Genomic DNA, 18,019 nt, shown 5'->3' with positions numbered 1-18,019 from the left:
CTTCAGGATCTAGGTGTACTACTTTTATTGACGGTGACTGTACAATAGAAAAAATCAAGAACGAAAATATTTGACGGAATTAATGAAGATGTGAAAATAAAATAATGAAATAACGAAAGGAAGCAAAAATAAAGAAAACAGCTCCAAGAATTGGGAAGCATAAAAATTAAATATAAACAAGAAAAATAAAAGAAATGGGTATAGGTGTAGTATGTCTCCACATTGGAAGAAGAAGAAGAAAGACAATAAGTGTAGTATGTCTCCACACTTGAATAGGTAGGAAGTTCTTCATTTTTGTGTTTTCTTTATTTAACTTTCAAGTAGGTTAGGTTAGGTTAGGAGTGTTCAGTGAACACTGCAAATCAGAAAACTGACTCAATCAGGACTTTTAGAAGAATGATGAAAATGTTTGCAAAGAACATGACTAAGAGGAGACTTCAAAGAAAATCAAACTTATTTTAATCCATATATACATCACTACATACCGAAACTCAAAAGTATCAATAGATAAAGCGAAAACAAAGTTTATTATCGTGTTGAGAGAAGAAGATATCTTTTAAAAATATATTTCAGTCATTCTTGCTACAACAATAACAACTAGAGTTTGACGTCAATGATCACTTAGCACCCACTTTGATTAAACCATGCACTAGGACTTTTAGAGAAAAAGACTTAACATTTCCTCCAATCTAAATCCATGTCCATTATGAACCTAACATATTTATTCAAGTGCCCTACTTATCTTTAACAAGTCTGCATAGTTTAAAGCAAGATCGTTTCAATGATACAAGATTGTTAACACTTCGAACAATAGTTATTAATCAATAGCATTTTTCATTATCGTAGTACTTTTATCTTTACCACACAGGTCAATAATACATAGTTTTTGCACTCTGTATCTTGCATTGTCAGTAAAAAGAAATATCAATGCAGGAAAAATAGGTTCTTGAACAAAAAATATTAGGAGAAGCAAGATATTTGGCAGAAACGTTGTAAAGGGTCTACCAATTTGAACGTCAGAACTTTGAAAGAGTGTTATGGCAACACTGACTGGAATGACGAGATGGAACTGTGGCATCTGTGTGCAGTAGTCTGTGGCAAGTTATCATGGAGAGATACACAATGCAACAACGCATACAAATTATTCGAATTTATTATCAAAATTCGTGATCAGTTCGACAAACATTTGGTGCTTTGAGAGGAATTTCATCATCTTTTCCGATGAAGCACATTTTTTCTTCATGGCTACGTTAACAAACAGAACTGTAGGATTTGGGCAGATGAAAATCCGCAAGTGATTCTGGACGTACCTCTTCATCCTAAGAAAGTGACTGTGTGGTGTGGGTTTTTGGGCCAATGGTGTGATCGGGCCTTATTTTTTTGAGGACCAACATGGAAATCACGTGACTGTCAATGGTGATCGATACAGGAATATGGTGATGCAGTTCTTGTGGCCTAAACTGGCAAATCTTGACATCAACAATGTGTTTTTCCAACAGGACGGTGCAACTTGCCACACAATGGAATAATTGCAGAAAAAGTTCCCCGTACGAGTTCTGTCCAGAAAGGGTGATGTGAACTGGCCACCAAGATCATGTGACCTAGCCCCCCCCCCCCTGGATTATTTTCTATGGGGTTATGTCAAATCTAAGGTCTATGAGACTAACCACGAACATCGAACGAACCATTGAGGCTATACCGCTCAATATGTGTGCAGACGTGCTGGAAAATTGGACATTCAGAATCCATTCCACCCACCGAAGCAGAGGAGAACATTTGAACGACATATTGTTGAAAATATAATGCCATTGTATGCTCTTCAATATATATATATATATATATATATATATATATATATATATATATATATAATTATATTATCACTTGTGGCTTTCAATCTATCTAATTTTAAATATCTGACGTTCAAATTGGTACACCCCATAGGCTACTTGCCTCCCTCATGAACAGTAATCGAAGCTATGCTACAACTGCCATGTTGGAAAATGGCGGCCATGTTTCTTTGTCCACATTACTTATGAGAATACATGATGTCATTGTAACGTCGTTGTCTTGTAAAAAAAGTGGTCTTGGGTTCGATACCAGGTGGACGTACATGGTGGTTCGGATCCCACTTTAAACCATAGGTCAGTTGAGATTAGACTATCTGTACATAAAGTGGACTTAAACATTGGGAATACATGCTATTAGAAAACAAACTCTGATGGATTCGAACCAAATGTATGTATTTGGTTATTTTGAGCATCTTTTCTTCTTCTCTTGGCTAATCGCAACGATGAGGATGAACGTGGATGACACATGGTCACAGAACACGAAACAGAAGTTTATACTGGTTGTGAGCCTAGGCGCCAGAACCTCGTTGGCCCGCAAGAATGCAGTTTCCAGGTGGAAGACAGGTGCTTCTGAGTTCTTCAGGTCACCCTTTTACACTCACTGATCCGTTGGCTATACCTAGAGGCATGCATATTTCGTTTTTGACGAAAACACTAAATTTGAAATAACATGCTGAAATGTTCATTTTTTATGATTCTGGAAGGTGTGAGGTGTATTTTCCTACCCTGTTTTGTCACGATATAATACGAAATGAACTGCAAGCGAAATATACTCTTAAACACGAAATTTACCGTTTATATACCGACGCGACACTTTCTGAAGTCTGAAGTATCCTATGTGTTATGCAATTCACGGAAAATTGACTAATTCTGCTGTAAATATTTGAATTTGATTGATTGATTGATTGATTTAGTTTATTTTACTTCGCGTTTATAAGGTTATTTTGTGTAATAAGTGCAGTTTTTAAATCAAATTTAGGATTATATTCACAGTTTTAAAACCAAAATGTCATTTTATATAGCACTTTTGATGTGATTATTCACCGCTTTAACACCGAAATTTTATTTTATTTACCGCTTTTGATCCCGAAATCAACAAGAGAACTTCCCAAAGAAAAGGCAGTCAACCACTGATGAAATTCTGTTTCACGCAGACTTTCTACTGTATAGAGTATTTAGGCCTATGCCCTTTAAATAATCCATAATAAACGAGGTTTTACTGTATATTGAAGTGGAAACATTCTGATTAATTGGATTTTTCTGTGTCCGAAATGGAACATGGCACTGAAGATCAGAACTTAACAAATTAATTTAATGATATTGTCCAGGGAAACTAAAAGATTCCATTAGATCCAGTTGTTGTCAACTAATTTAAACTAAATTTTATGTTTGTCAACAAGCCTAGAGGTAATCGAACTAATACTCTCTCTGATTATGCCATAATTTATTAATATTAAATTTCAAGGGTACATATTAAATAACGTATAACGTCAAAAAAATTAGTAAACTATTTGCGAGAAAAATTGTTGGGATCGGGGAATCAACTTTTAAAAAAACGAATTTACTGGCCACGGGCTCACGAACGTTGCGAACCACTGCTCTACTGAATATCTAAGTGGCTTAAAAGATAATAAATACATAGCACAAGGTGAACTGATATTAATAATAAAGAAGTAAAAACAGATAAAAGCATTGCAAAATGTAGGATGCACGAGATCAAAAACGATTCAAGTCCAAGTGTGCCAACATGTCAAAGGTGAAGTGCTTCGCCTTTGAACATTGATCTCCTTGTACTTTCCTTGATCTACATAAACAATGGAAATTATCTCCGACTACAATGTTGTACCAACACCGGGAAGTACAGCGGGGATTCACATGTTGCTAAGTCTTCGAATCAAAGATCAATTGAAATTGTACTAAATTGATTTTTTTCCTTTAACACTCTAGCCAGCCGCTTGACCTTTATCGCTTCAATATTACTAGATAAGATGTGTGCGTTAACATGCTCATTAAGAAAAGTACATATTGTTATCTGCCCGTCTGTCTTCCTGTGAATCCCCAAGCAGATACTAGTTACGGAGAACTCCACTCCATAGCTAATATTTACCTCACCTACAGCATGCAAGATATGTACCGGTTTCTCCCATTTCTTTGATATGAGGTAGGTAGGTAGGTAGGTACCAGACCATGGATTGCATCTCTGTTAATTCTGGCCGTCACGACATTTGGAGACAAGTTCTTTATCGACAATGAATTCTCAAAATATTGTGAATTTTAGATAAGTAAAAACAATGAACAACCCCTTGGTAACGTTTACTATAAAGTAGTTACATAACTGTAACGGAAATACATTTCAGCGGCGTGCCCAAGGGGGGTTGGTGAGGGTCGTTCAAGCAGGGTGGTTAAAGATCCAGGAAGTTTAAATAAATTCAATTCCGGTCCAGGAGAGAGAATCGGAAAGCGTGAATGGATTCTGGACCGTAAATAACCTTTTTGTCTGTAAAGTCAATTCGGTCCATGAACCCTTTATCCGGATCAATTGAAATGGGGTCCGGGAACAGTTTCAATTTAAATCCAGTCCAACAATACGCAACTTGGACCGAATTTAAATTGTGCGAGAAAAATTGTTCCGATCCTGTAGCGGACCCTACATTACGAAGATCAAGGCAGAATAAATATGGCAAAATAAGGACTGACCAGTAAAAAGGTGCACGTAAACCCCCTCCCCCGCCTTTCGAAGATCCTAGGCACGGTATTGAAAGAGTTGCTGTTAGTTTTTGATGAAAGCAACACTGATGTAAACAATTCATATCGTACATTAACATTCTTTGGACTCGCATACTGCGCCTTGAAGAGTATGCAACCCGGATAGCGTCCGATTGCATACGGAATCTTCCTCTGACCCAGCCGTATGCATTTCCGTTTTAAGTGCAAAAGAAATCCGCGATATGTAACAAGAAGTGCAATAAAAATAGTTGTAAACCCATCCACGAACTGTCTGCAATTTTTTTTACAAAGGTATTTGAGCACAAACAACATCCTGCCGAGTGGAAAAGTCACCTGGTCGGATAGCGAAATCGTTCAAGGTCACCCCTGCAGTGTTGCCAGTGTGTGTCGGTGAAATTATCTGTTTTCCATATTAGGTGTTGCCAACTGCGTATAGGTTAATAGCATCGTCTTGTAACCAAGGCGTCACAAGCTCGTGTCCCAGTTGGAACGTGTTTCGCAGCTCGGATCAAGTTTCGAACTTTTCTTACTTTTCGTCGCGCTCCTGCCTCTGCAAGTTAATCGGGACGATGATAACTAGCGATTATTCCCTTACGGATTTAGGTAAAATTCCCCGTGCATACAGCACCGTGCACCGTGAAGGTAGATTTAGGGGATGTGGGGGTAGAGCCCCACACATTCTCGATCTCGGCCATTTTGGAGGTGATGTGATCAGCACCACGCTCCGGCCGGCTTTATCCTCCAGGGTTGCCCCTAGGTACCCATTGATTTGAGACTGAGTTACCCACAGAGCTTCTAAATGTGCGAAAAATTCCGACCTTAGATGACCTCCACCCCGGGAATCGAACCCGAGTCTCCCGCGTGGCAATCAGACGCCTTACCGACTAGACTAGGTACTAAAAAAAAACTTACATATACGAGGCACATAGCCACCAAAATGATGATCGATTTGATTTATTTTACTTCGCTTTTCTGCCACCTTTGCCTAATCGCAAAGATGAGGATGAGTGATGATTAGATAAAATTGATGGAGACAAAAAGAACGGCGGGATTCGAACCCGAGACCGCTGGCGTCGTATCGCGCTTCGCTAACCACTCCGCCACGGCGATAGGTATCTGAATTGGCAGCAAATTTTGTAGGAAACTTTTTTTGCTGTGGGAAAAAGTATTCGAATCGCATGTTGTGATAAGAGATTTTGTAACCGTTTTAAGTTCACTTTTTGAACAGGTAGGCTAATCGGGACTGGACATACAGTTTAAAGTGTAATGAGGTTGACAATTGGGTGTACTAAGTTTAAATCAGGTTGACAATTGGGTGTACTACGTGGAAGTGAGGTTGACAATTGGGTGCACTACGTGTGAGGTTGACAATTGGGTGTACTACGTGGAAGTGAGGTTGACAATTGGGTGTACTATGTGGAAGTGAGGATGACAATTGGGTGTACTACTTGGAAGTGAAGTTGACAATTGGGTGTACTTCGTGGAAGTGAGGTTGACAATTGGGTGTACTACGTGGAAGTGAGGTTGACAATTGGGTGTACTACGTGTGAGGTTGACAATTGGGTGTACTACGTGGAAGTGAGGTTGACAATTGGGTGTACTTCGTGGAAGTGAGGTTGACAATTGGGTGTACTACGTGGAAGTGAAGTTGACAATTGGGTGTACTTCGTGGAAGTGAGGTTGACAATTGGGTGTACTACGTGGAAGTGAGGTTGACAATTGGGTGTACTACGTGGAAGTGAGGTTGACAATTGGGTGTACTTCGTGGAAGTGAGGTTGACAATTGGGTGTACTACGTGGAAGTGAGGTTGACAATTGGGTGTACTACGTGGAAGTGAGGTTGACAAATGGGTGTACTACGTGGAAGTGAGGTTGACAATTGGGTGTACTACGTGGAAGTGAGGTTGACAATTGGGAGTACTACGTGGAATTGAGGTTGTACAATTGGGTGTACTTCGTGGAAGTGAAGCTGACAATTAGATGTACTACGTGAAAGTGAAGTTGACATTTGGGTGTACTACGTGGAAGTGAGGTTGACAAATGAGTGTACTACGTGGAAGTGAGGTTGACAATTGGGTGTACTATGTGGAAGGGACCCCTTACACCACAGTACAAAACAAAAGCCCAATGGAGGATTATACAAGCCATAGGCCCAGACGCCAGTGCTTCGTTAGTCTGCAAAACGCAGTGTATACTGCGTGGAAAAGAGATTGACATTTTGGTGCCTTAGCAAAGATTCACACCTTCACGAGATTCTAGCATCATCATCTCCACAATTCTGTTGCATAGCACCAAAGACATATTCGCCACAAGAGAAAACCCAAACGTCCTCTTGATTTCGTTCAACGCCTGCCCTCACAGTTCCGAGAACGTCTCCTTTCGGATCCGTCGCCTAGCAACAGCAGAGACAGTAACCTCAAACTCACTTTTGCCATAATTAACGACCCGAGAGCACAGCCTTAATTAGCAATCAACTTATGTAACGAACTCGTTCACTGGGCAAAGCCGAGGAGAGGAACAGCATGCAGTTGCGTAGATCTTGAGTTTCCCACTACATGTATCCATGGAAGGAAAAATACAGAGTGACCACAAATTATTTCCCTGATTTCAAATTTTATTACACAATATAAACGTTAGGTGGAGACTTTTTTTTAATGGTTACGTTAGGCACAGACATGTTGAGCTTTCTAGATGCTTACCTGGGGCGGCGCCAGGAGGGGAGAGGTGCACCGCACCCCTTTTCAAAAGATATGTTCGACCGAAAACTCTTTCAATGTCATATTATGCCATGACGTCACATTGAGCGTTGAATGTTAGGTATTGAACTACGACCGCTGTTACTATGTACAGTCACGGACATTTTTGTAATAATACCATTGACTCTCAATGGAATCGTTACAACTCAGAAGTGTCCGTGACTATACAACAGGCAAGCACTGATCCTGCTCTGAAAGAGAAGCAGCATTTACTTCCTTGTACTGGCGACAATCTCTACGTGGAGGTTCATAGTGGTTCAGATCCCACTTTAAGCTGTAGGTCCACTCCCGATTAGCCTTACTGTGCATAAAGTGGACTTAAAACACCAAATCAATCAATCAATCTATAAAGATCAGTGGCAGTTTCGTCAACATTGTTGTTGACAATTGTTTTTTCAAGAGGTCTCGCTCGGAGTTCTTCAATAATTGGTTGGTTGGTTGAGTTTAAGTCCACTTTATGCACAGTAAAGCTAATCGGGACTGGACCTACATTTTAAAGTGGGATCTGAACCACTATGCAGCGTACCTATACCGGATATCGAACCGGGACCCCCTGATTACAAGGCGAGGATGATATAGATCCACCAACACATTCGAAACCCTGTCTTGTAAGCAGTGGAGCTAGTGTCGCTAGGTTAAGGTATGGGGAAGCCTCTAGTTCGCATATTTTCCGATGTTTCAGAAAGCTTGGTGCTACTGTACTTCTACGTCATCGGGAAGTCCCAATTCTTGGTATAACCCTTCAACATAATCTGCTTACTGGTGTAAGTTAATAATACCAACAGTGGCGGCGAAAAGGGGGGGCGCCCCCCACAATATTTACCACGTTTGCTCCCGCACTATGCTAAACCTTATCTACCAAAGGAAAGTAAACTGTCTTTGCCCCCGCCCGGTTTTGGAACCCAATCGCCGCCACTGAATACGGTAATGATGTTTACATTGTGTGATTATACAGGACACCTCCTTCACACATTTGAAAAACTTTGGTTACAGGTCCCACGTATATTGCACGCCCCAGGTTCCGGACCCACAAAAGGTCGGCGCCGAGTGTGGTGCACCCGCAATAATATTTACACGAATCAAATAACTAATCCATTGTTTTCATTTCATCTTCTAAACGATACACGTCTTGGTATGATACACTCGCCTTCATGAACTCCCTACTGCTGATACAAACCTTATCCTTTCTAAACAGATCCCTCCCCCCCCCCCCTCTTGTTTACCTCAGACATGATTTCACTTCCCCTCCCCCTCTCCTTGTTGCAGTCTTATTCTCCGATTTCTAAGTATCTATATTAATCTTTCCTGCCCGATCTTATCTCTCTTTCCCTTTGTTACCATGCTGGTTGTTGTATCTCCTCGTCTTCTGCCTATACTTTCTTCCTATACCCTTCTTTAACTCTCTGAATTTACGGCTATTGTCTGTATCTTTCCCTCTCTGAAGTGGTGTGTCCTCTCCCAGTCTTTTTGTCCATCACTTTTTGTCTGTCTCTTCTACTGCCTTTCACTCCGTCTACGTGTGCCTTTCTCTTCTTCTCTTCCATTTCTCTCTACCCTCTATCGCTCTCTTCGTGTCCAGATCTTCCTCTGTCTCTGTCCCTGTGCCATATATACATACGAGGCGTATTCGTAAAGTAAGTACCGTTGGCAAATATTGCCGCTGTAGCGCTGCAGTCGCGACCGTGTGAATTCTCGCTGACATCCTTCATCCGTTAGTAAGCCACAGGGAGTCGTGGGAGCAGGTCATGCTTATTCTTCATAGGTTTATGAAGGTTTCAAATGTTCAAGAAAATCAATCGGCCCGCCGACTGTGAAGTCCGGTCGACATCCACCGTCAACTGTGAGAGGTATTTTTTTCTATGTATAAAGAAGGTCGTGAGACAGTTCACGATGACCCAAGGAGCGGTTGGCCATCTGTTGTGACCGAGGATTTGGTGCGTGCGGTCGACGCGTAAATTCGTCAAAACAGACGCTTCACAATATCGTCGCTTTCCATGGAATTTCCACAAATTTCAAGAAAACAGTCCTCTACGAAATTGTGACAGATCGCCTGGAATCGAAAATTGCGGTCAGCGTTTCGACGAGGATGATGACGTCGAAGCAGGAGTGCATGGATGGCTTTCATCACAGGCGGGAACATTCTATGACGATGGGATACAAAAACCAGTGCCACGCTATGACAAATGCTTGAAAATGGTGGAAACTACGTAGGAAAGTAGTTTAAGCTCTGTAGAATGCAATTCATATAAAAAAAGGTACAAAACTACTTTACTTTATTTCTTACACCCTTTCGGTACTTACTTTCCGAATACGCCTCGTTCGTGTGTGTGTGTATATATATACGAGGGTCATCCAGAAAAAAAGGTGGTTAGGTGGAGTGTGCTACGGTCGAATGTTCCTTCTTCCGTAAACCACTTTGCCACGGCCGATGAATTCAAAGACACCGTTACTACATGGTTGAATACATTTGCGGTAAGGCGAATACGTGAAAAAGTAGAGTACGGTATGTAGTTTTTCTAGCATATTTATTTTGCACACGCGATTTGTCATTTGCGTGTTACACCAAAACGTTCATTTTTTTTTTCTGGATGATCCTCGTATATACGAGAGTATTTATGTCTGTGTGTGTGGGTATAAATATATCCCTCTCTCAAGCTGACTCTTTCTTATAGTTTCTCTCTTCCTTCGTGTCTGTGTCCAAAAGCGCCCGTCGGGAAGGGGGGAGGCTTACCCCTCTGAGGTTTCAGGTAAGGAGATTTATTTATATAGTGGTAAATCGTAGAGTGAAAATATGGAGAAGGGGTGCCATGAAGGACAGCAGAATAAGTGGTACCTGTGCATCGTTAAAATGTACAAACCGACAAGACACTACATCAACAAGTCTGACCTTGGCAACAATGCGAAGGCACTTTCAATTCAATTTTAGTTTTACGATTTAGATTAAAAAATAATAATAAAAGATATTTTTTGTTTACCTCGCATTTCTGCAACTTTTGGCTATTCGCGAAGATGACTATGGGTGATGTGATGAAGAGAAACTCACAAATAACACCCATGCCCGGGCATGGATTCGAACCAGAGACCCCTGGCGTCGTAGGGCGCTGTGCTATCCACTGAGCCACTAGTTTTTATGTTTACGATGTAATGCTGCTCCTGTGTTGCCACCTTCATAGAGTGCCATCACAAAGGGGCAAAACCGTACACAGCGAAAGCAGATGTGTAGTATTTGATGTTGTTGGAAGCTTCTGACGAAGCAATGCGGGAAGTTTTAAAAGTATGGCAACACGGGGGCGCTCCGGCACAAGCCAAGAGGAAGCGAGAGAAAACAATTCGTGCCGGAGTTCTTCTTTCTCATCTCGGCAGGGGTGCCCACAGGGGGGGGGGGGGGGGTTATGGCGTAGGTTGCGCCACCGAGATTTGGGGGGGGGGGGATTTTTCCCTTCACATAATATAAAATTCAACATTTATATCTTTTCCAAAAAATATATATAAAAAATTTACACCTTAAATGCACCATATTTAATCCATTAGATGAAGAAATGAAAGTGTTTAGGGCATTATCGAATGGGGGGGGGGGGTTATCGAACTCGTACATATTAGGCCTTAATTGACACGTGGGTCCTGAGGGGGATTCTGAATTAAACTTTGGGGGGGACAGTATCCAACTCTAGGTTTTAGATTATGGCGAGTATTTTAGTTAGAGGGGGATTGAGCATTAAATTGAAAGGGTATCCAATTCTTGTGTATTACTATCGTCTTAGACTTTTGCGGAAATTCTGGTGTGAAGACTGAGATTTAATTTTTTGAAGGAGGCAATATCTACTCTTCAATATTAACAGGAAGTCTAAAATTGGCATGAAACTTTTGGTGGTATAGGATTGAGTATGAAATTTAAAGGGGGAGATTTCTCTTGATAAATTATTAAATCTTAAATTGTCAAGGAATTTCTGTAGTGGAGAGAGAGTTCGAACATTACATTTTGGAGACTGTATTTAGCGATAAGGCATCCACACGTTTTCGACCCCGAATGTGCCAAAGGAAAAGCTGGAAAAGGAAAATACTAAATATCTCGGGATCTTAAGAAAGTATTGACACCCTATTAAATTAATATCCTTCAAAGGCTGCAAACAAATGGATGTAAAAATTTTCTTGCTCGCTTCGCTCGCTATAATTTGTTGCTACGATGTGTGTTTGGCGCTTTAATGAGATGGATATGAAGTTTTTATACTAAAGCTGCCTTAGAAGACAGCGATATTCTCGATTTATTGATTTGTTATTTTAAGTTCACTTTATGCACTCTAAGGTGAATCGGGACTGAACCTACAGTTTAAAGTGGGATCCACGTGATATTCTCGATTATGACGAACGATTTTAGGGGTGGTCTTGAGTGATGGCACCCATGTTTAGGGAGGAGGGGCAAATCAATTATAATGTTCAGTAAAGCTAAGGAAAAAGTTACTTTCGGTAGACAAGCTGTCGTAATTAAATATTTTGTGGGGATTACGGTGTGGTTTAAGGGCGCGAATGATATGAATTGGGGGGGGGACGCATGACATGATTTTTAGGGCGATGCGCCAATGGCCTTGGGGGGGGATGGGCACCCCTGCATCTCGGTTTAACTGTACAGCTTGTTACTCTTCAAGCAAAACACTTTCGGTGAAGTTTCAAGAAACTTCGCCTGCACTGCAAGCGGTGTTATTTGGCACTTACACAACACTGCCACTATCACACTTCTCCCATTCACACTGATAAGACGTTATCTGGAGTCGCCATGTCTCTGGCGAGCGATATGTTGTTCAAACAGTGGCTAAACAGGATTGCCAACTACAACGGAAATATACCAGATAAAGTTTGGTGTCATATATTTTGTGCAGGTTATCGCACAGCAACAAAACAATGCATTCCCACTCTTAACAGAACCTTGCGCTATTTGAATCGTCCCCAACTGTGAATCCTTGATAGGGTAAAGGTTGGTATTATCGTGATATAGGCAATATCGTGATAGTTTTGTATTGCCGTATCCTGGTCAACACGTGTGTTTCCGCCTGGCGCCATTTTGCTCACATACTGGCAGGACCTTTACGAAACACGTACAAACGACAGGCAGTTTCTTGATACGTCAATACAAAACTATCACGATATTACCTATATCACGATAATATCAACCTTTACTCTATATACAGGGTGTCCCTGTAAACATCGACAATTTTACGTGTGCAAGAGGACGATCAAGATATACTTAAATCGCTGTATGTTATGTTGACGTAATCCCACAGGAAATGTTTTATTTATTTATTTTACTTCGCTTTTCTGCCACTTTGGCTACTAGTGAAGATGAGGATGACTGGCAAGATGGATGAAGGGATAGTCACAAACATATATGGACGACACAACACGCGCCCCACGGAGGATTATACTGGCTGAAAGTCCAGTCGCCACAGCCTCGCCAGTCTCCAAAATGAAGTCCAGGGTAAACTCAGTGGAAGGAACGTTGGCACTTGGGTGTCATCGGAAAGGTTCACCCTTAAATCTTTCTTTGAAACGCTGTATAAAAAAAAATTACAAATGTCAATTTAACGTAACTGTTCAACATACTTTTAGAAAAACACTTAATATGTCGCAGTACACCGTTAGTAAAGCGTTACTTTTGGGTTAGTGGCGTTAGTTTCTGCTGTTGTTGTTGAGTTTGTGTTTCAAGTGCACTTTACGCACAGTAAGGGTAATCGAGACTGGACCTACAGTTTAAAGTGGGATCCCTTCATTACAGGGCGACGTTACCACCACGACATTGGGGAGGCCCGCGCGTTACTGTGCGTTACTTTTGCAGTACTAGTACTGCACTAGTACAGTACTAGTAACGCCTTACCAAAATACTATTAAATTCAGAACTGGAGGCTTTGTTTGCCAGAACAAAACATTCTGTGTTGTGTTGTTTTAAACTTGTGCATATAAAGTTACACCGGGAAAACATGCGCTACAGAAAACAACTGTGATGCTTGTATACACAACAAAATACAGTAAACCCTCGTTAATCCGGACTAATGGGGGGGAATAAGTTGACCGGTTTAACGAAAGTCCGGATTAACTTAAATAACCTATAAGAACAGTAGAAAGTGCATTATAGCAACAAAACATGTTTATTATGGTGTATTTAAAGGGCATAGGCCTACATACACTGTACAGTACAGTAAACTGTAAAGCAATACGAAAATGCAGTGCTTCTAGCCACATTTAAACCTTGCATTCTGCTTTTTCCTTTTGGCCTTTTGCCTGTCCGGATTAAGTCCGGCTTATCGGGTCCGGATTAACGAGTTGTTACTGTAATAGCAACATGATACTTGTGGAGGCAGAGTAACGAAAATTGTAACCTGTTACTTTTTCAGTAACTTACCCAAATGGTGAAAAATGAAAATACTGCAGAACCAATGGCGAAACTGTGAAGCTTGGAAATATTTTCTAATCAGGGAACGGATATATGTAGTAAAAATGTGCTGAATATGTAAATACATTTACTTATTGTCACCAATTATATGGAGTGAAAAATGGACTTAAAATCGTAAAAATTTACCTTTTCAATAATATAACACACTACACAAGCTACATAAAATACAGTACGCTTACATTGACATTAACTGTACAACAACACAATTTTCTGTTTACAAAACAATGAATAACATAATTTTGTTGCAAGTGTTCGAACGTGATTTTCCTTCTGTTTATATTGACAAACTGTGTTCAATATCGCAAGAAGTAATGGGATTGTACTTCAAATTTCTGTTATTCCCAAGAAATTCACCTAACTTTTTCGGTCACACGGAGACATGTAGTTATTGCGCGAATATGAGTCATATGTTGAGAAATGTAGTGAAATATGGAAATAATATGTAAAAATAACTAAAATATAAGCCAAAAACTAATATATGTAAAAATATGGAAAATAAAAATGAAGTTTTTCGCGTCTACATGCCACGATATGCTAAGATAACAAAATATGACTGATTTCAGCTTCATATATAAATATGTATTTACATATAAATCCATTCCCTGATAATAATAATGTGCAAGGGAATGAATTTCCTATTCGCACATGAACAGTGAATAGCATCCACCTCGCCCACGGAATAGGAGAATAGAAATAGATGAACCTGAAAGCGAACTGCGTTGTACATTTAGGCCTTTTCTTGGACATTTTTAGCAGCAAGAGAAAAGGGGGGAGAGAATTGTAAGGAACAATTAACATCTTGTTTTGAGGTCCAAGGAAGATAAATATGATAAATCCCTGCGAAATACAGAGCAGAGATCCCAACGGTATCGCCAAGCACCTGTGTGCACTTTCTTGTTGCTCCGGACGAGTCCAAGAATTCGAAAGGGGGAGGGAGTGGGCGTGGCTAGATAAACAAAGCGGCCTGCTTCTTTTCCAATGTTATCGGCGACCTTGGCCGACCTTGCATAAGCCTTAATGGGATTCTTGAAGAAAAAACAACCCTATTGTTGTCAAGCGGCGCAGTACGTTATGACATCCAAGCGTTCTGCATTCTTCTTATCGTTCCGAGTGCAGGAAATGCGTTTTACAACTGCTGGAAAGGCGGGTTGGAACAAGCCTGGAGATCTGGAACGGTCCCAAGGGAGCGACACGTAGCAAGTGGCCCGCGCGTAAACGCAGATTTGTGCGTGGACGACGCACGTGCCTCGTGCGAATATCCCAGCCAAAAGTGTGCAAGGGCAAAATCAGTGAAAAAGATTGAGCAAGCACAAAGCAACTATCAAACAACTTACCTCTCGATTTTTAAGGATGCAGAGTTCCGTTGTAGCACTGTACTTTCCTAAGCTCCGTGAACAAACTCCCGATTCGGAATGCCACTTCTCTGTACACAGCAGCGCACGCGTGAGCCCCCCGTTACCCCTTCCCCCCGCTCTCCCAGTCGACAAGAATCTAGATCAATACTCGGACACATTTATACACACACCAACAATGGCTTGATTCCTATTTCCCTCGATTCTCCGTAACTTCCAATTCCAATCAAAGATATGTGAAAGCTTATTGACTTTTCCAATGGAATAAGCTAATTCAGGCAGCTTATCGATACCTTTTCACGCGGGGCCCCGCTAAAGCCACAACACGTAGGGGGCAGGGTGCAAGGAGGGTGCATCTGGATAAGTATGTCGCAATCAAATGCTTTTGCGTTTCAATTTTCTCGGGTCGCAAAGCAAGGGCCTGGAAAGGGTATGCTATATTTAAATCCTTATTATTTTTATGTGCTGGGGCAGTAATTCATGTTATAGGGTATGTTCGACATTTGTTGTATGGGGGGAGAGGGGTTAAATAATAAATTACCTATAACTATTTCTTGTACACCACCAATATCAAGGGCTCCCGCAGCGAGGGGCCAGGGGGGGGGGGGCAAAGATTTCTGGCAGGAGTTAATGAAATTCAAATGGTGAAATTGTAGCGATATTTTGAAACAAAAAGTATGTTTTCTATGAGTTACAGGAAGTACGTTACAGCGTCAGCAACTATTATTATTATTATTTGAAGTAAGGTTACATTTAAGCTTATAGTCCATTTTACACTAAACGTCAAAAATAGCTTTTTGTCCTAGATGAATTAATATGTTAAATATACAGTTATGCAAATCTTCTATACATATAAAAATGGATGTGTGTGGGTGTGTGTATTTGTTTGTTCCGGCAGAACTCCCGAACGCCTGGAGCGATTTCAACCAAACTTGTTACGCGTATCACTTGCAACCTGGAAAGAAATACTGTAGGGGTAAGACACCACTAGGGGTGGGGTGGGAAGGGGAGACATGTAAAAATAATAGAGAAACACCGATATTAAATTCCGCACAAACAGACATCCGTGACTCGATGCAATCCGCACAACGAAAGCGTTTCTCTGGTTGTCTAATATTCAGGCTGTGTTGCGAATGGAATCCATAGTTTTCATGACACTCCCAATGAGGTTCAACTATCGGCATGGGGGGGGGGGTGAGAGGGGGTGAAAAATAAAATGCCAAAAATGACTCAGATTAGTGTCGAATCCATAGTTTTCGGAGTCGCTAAGCTAATTGGTGACATTCACGATCACATTTAAAATTAGTTACATTTACGCTATAGTTAGAATCCATTACTTTCCTGTCTAATACAAGATTGGTATAAATAAATACCCATCAACGCCTGGTACTCAGCTAGTTCTATATAAATACACAGAATATGGAAATTTCAAATGTATGTAATTTTTTAAAACATTAGTGGTAGTGGTAGTGGTGGTGGTGTTGGTGGTAATAATAATAATAATAACCACAATAATAATAATAATAGAAGTTTCTATAACTGCACCCCCGAAAAAAAATCCTGCCAGCGCCATTGACCAATATATCTCTAGCATTGGAAAGTACGACAAATTATAAAGGTAGTGTAACTAAGCACTAAGGCTATTTGCACCCGCCAATATATTCGGAACCCAATTGGATTATGTTATTTTACGTGGCTTTTCTGCCTCTTTTGTCTGATCGCGACGATGGTGATATGATGAGATGAACGAACACATAAGACATATGGACGACACAGATCTAGGCGGCAGAGCCTCGTTAGTCTCCAAATAAAGTCCAGTTAATTCTATTCTAACAGAACCAAAAATATATTTTTTAAATGGTTGGATCGGAAAATGTGAATGCACAATACATGAACCAGGTTATATTTGGTGTACCATTTAAATTAAAGAATAAACAATTTCACATTTTCAAAATACTAAAAATTAAGAGTTTTATATACGAGGTCACACAACATACACTATGACTAAAATTCGTCCCTAACTTTTAAGGCTTTTTCTTCAAAGAAGTGTGTAAAAGTTAATAAAAAAATAGAATAACTATGCATTCAGTGCGCTACTTGTATAAAATGTAAAATAATAAAAACACTCATGGTGGATAGAGCCCCAAGGACATGACGATGATGATAATAATAGAGGAGAAGGTCTAAATATGGGCGAAGGTTTAAATATGGGTTTTGGAGTTATCAGCGCTCCCGGGTGCTGCAGCCTGGCAGAGGCTATGGGAACTGGTTATCTGTCAAGGACAAAGGTTGTGGCGCCAATTCGCAAGAGAAATTGGTGGTTAGTTTCGGCCATGGACGCCGTAATAGAATTGCGACTTCCTAAAACTTATTGCAGGTATGTTTTAACTCAGCGTTTTCTGAATTCTCATCTGCTTTGTATAGGTTATGATATTAGCGGTACATAAAACAAATGTGGGCTTTTATAATGCCATGATTTGTTTGTGAAATATGTACCACAGAGAGCGAAAATAAATTGAAGAAGAAAACTAGCGTGATGGTCTAAATATGGGCTATGACATGAGGTCTAATGTTGAGATCACATTTTGCATGTTTGGATGTTTTTCTTAATTTCGTTTTTTCCCATTCCGCGTGATTTTCAAAACAACAGATTATTCATAAATATGAATTTTATCGATAAATGACTGTTTTCTTTAAATTTTAATTGCTTTTTGTGATATTGCCAGTAGTAGCCCATATTTAGACCACAATTTTGAAATACATCATTTTACCATTTCTTGAAAATTGCTTTTCTTTTTAAAGAAAATAGAGACCTTCTATACTTTAGCATGCTATTACATTTAAGTAAATATTTAATAGATATGCATTTTAAAGGCAGGTGCTTGATCAATT

General features: G+C 40.3%; 1 protein-coding gene across 5 annotated transcripts in view; it reads right to left on the bottom strand.

Annotated features, from left to right (window-relative positions):
- Positions 1-18,019, bottom strand: part of LOC145997448 (protein FAM13A) — a 167,036-nt gene that overhangs the window by 76,907 nt on the left and 72,110 nt on the right. Inside the window, exon 1 of one of the 5 annotated variants that reach the window (XM_083134508.1) lies at positions 15,110-15,194. The exons of the other annotated variants lie outside the window; for them this stretch is intronic. The gene's annotated coding sequence lies outside the window, so the exon portion shown is untranslated. Of the gene's footprint in view, positions 1-15,109; positions 15,195-18,019 lie in introns of those variants that run through there. 5 annotated transcript variants of the gene reach the window in all.

Source organism: Lepisma saccharinum, chromosome 13 (assembly GCF_977018435.1).
Source record: "Lepisma saccharinum chromosome 13, izLepSacc3.1, whole genome shotgun sequence".
Classification (NCBI taxonomy): Eukaryota; Metazoa; Arthropoda; class Insecta; order Zygentoma; family Lepismatidae; genus Lepisma; species Lepisma saccharinum.
The sequence above is the reverse complement of the archived record's forward strand: the minus strand, read 5'-3'. Positions and strand labels throughout refer to the sequence as shown.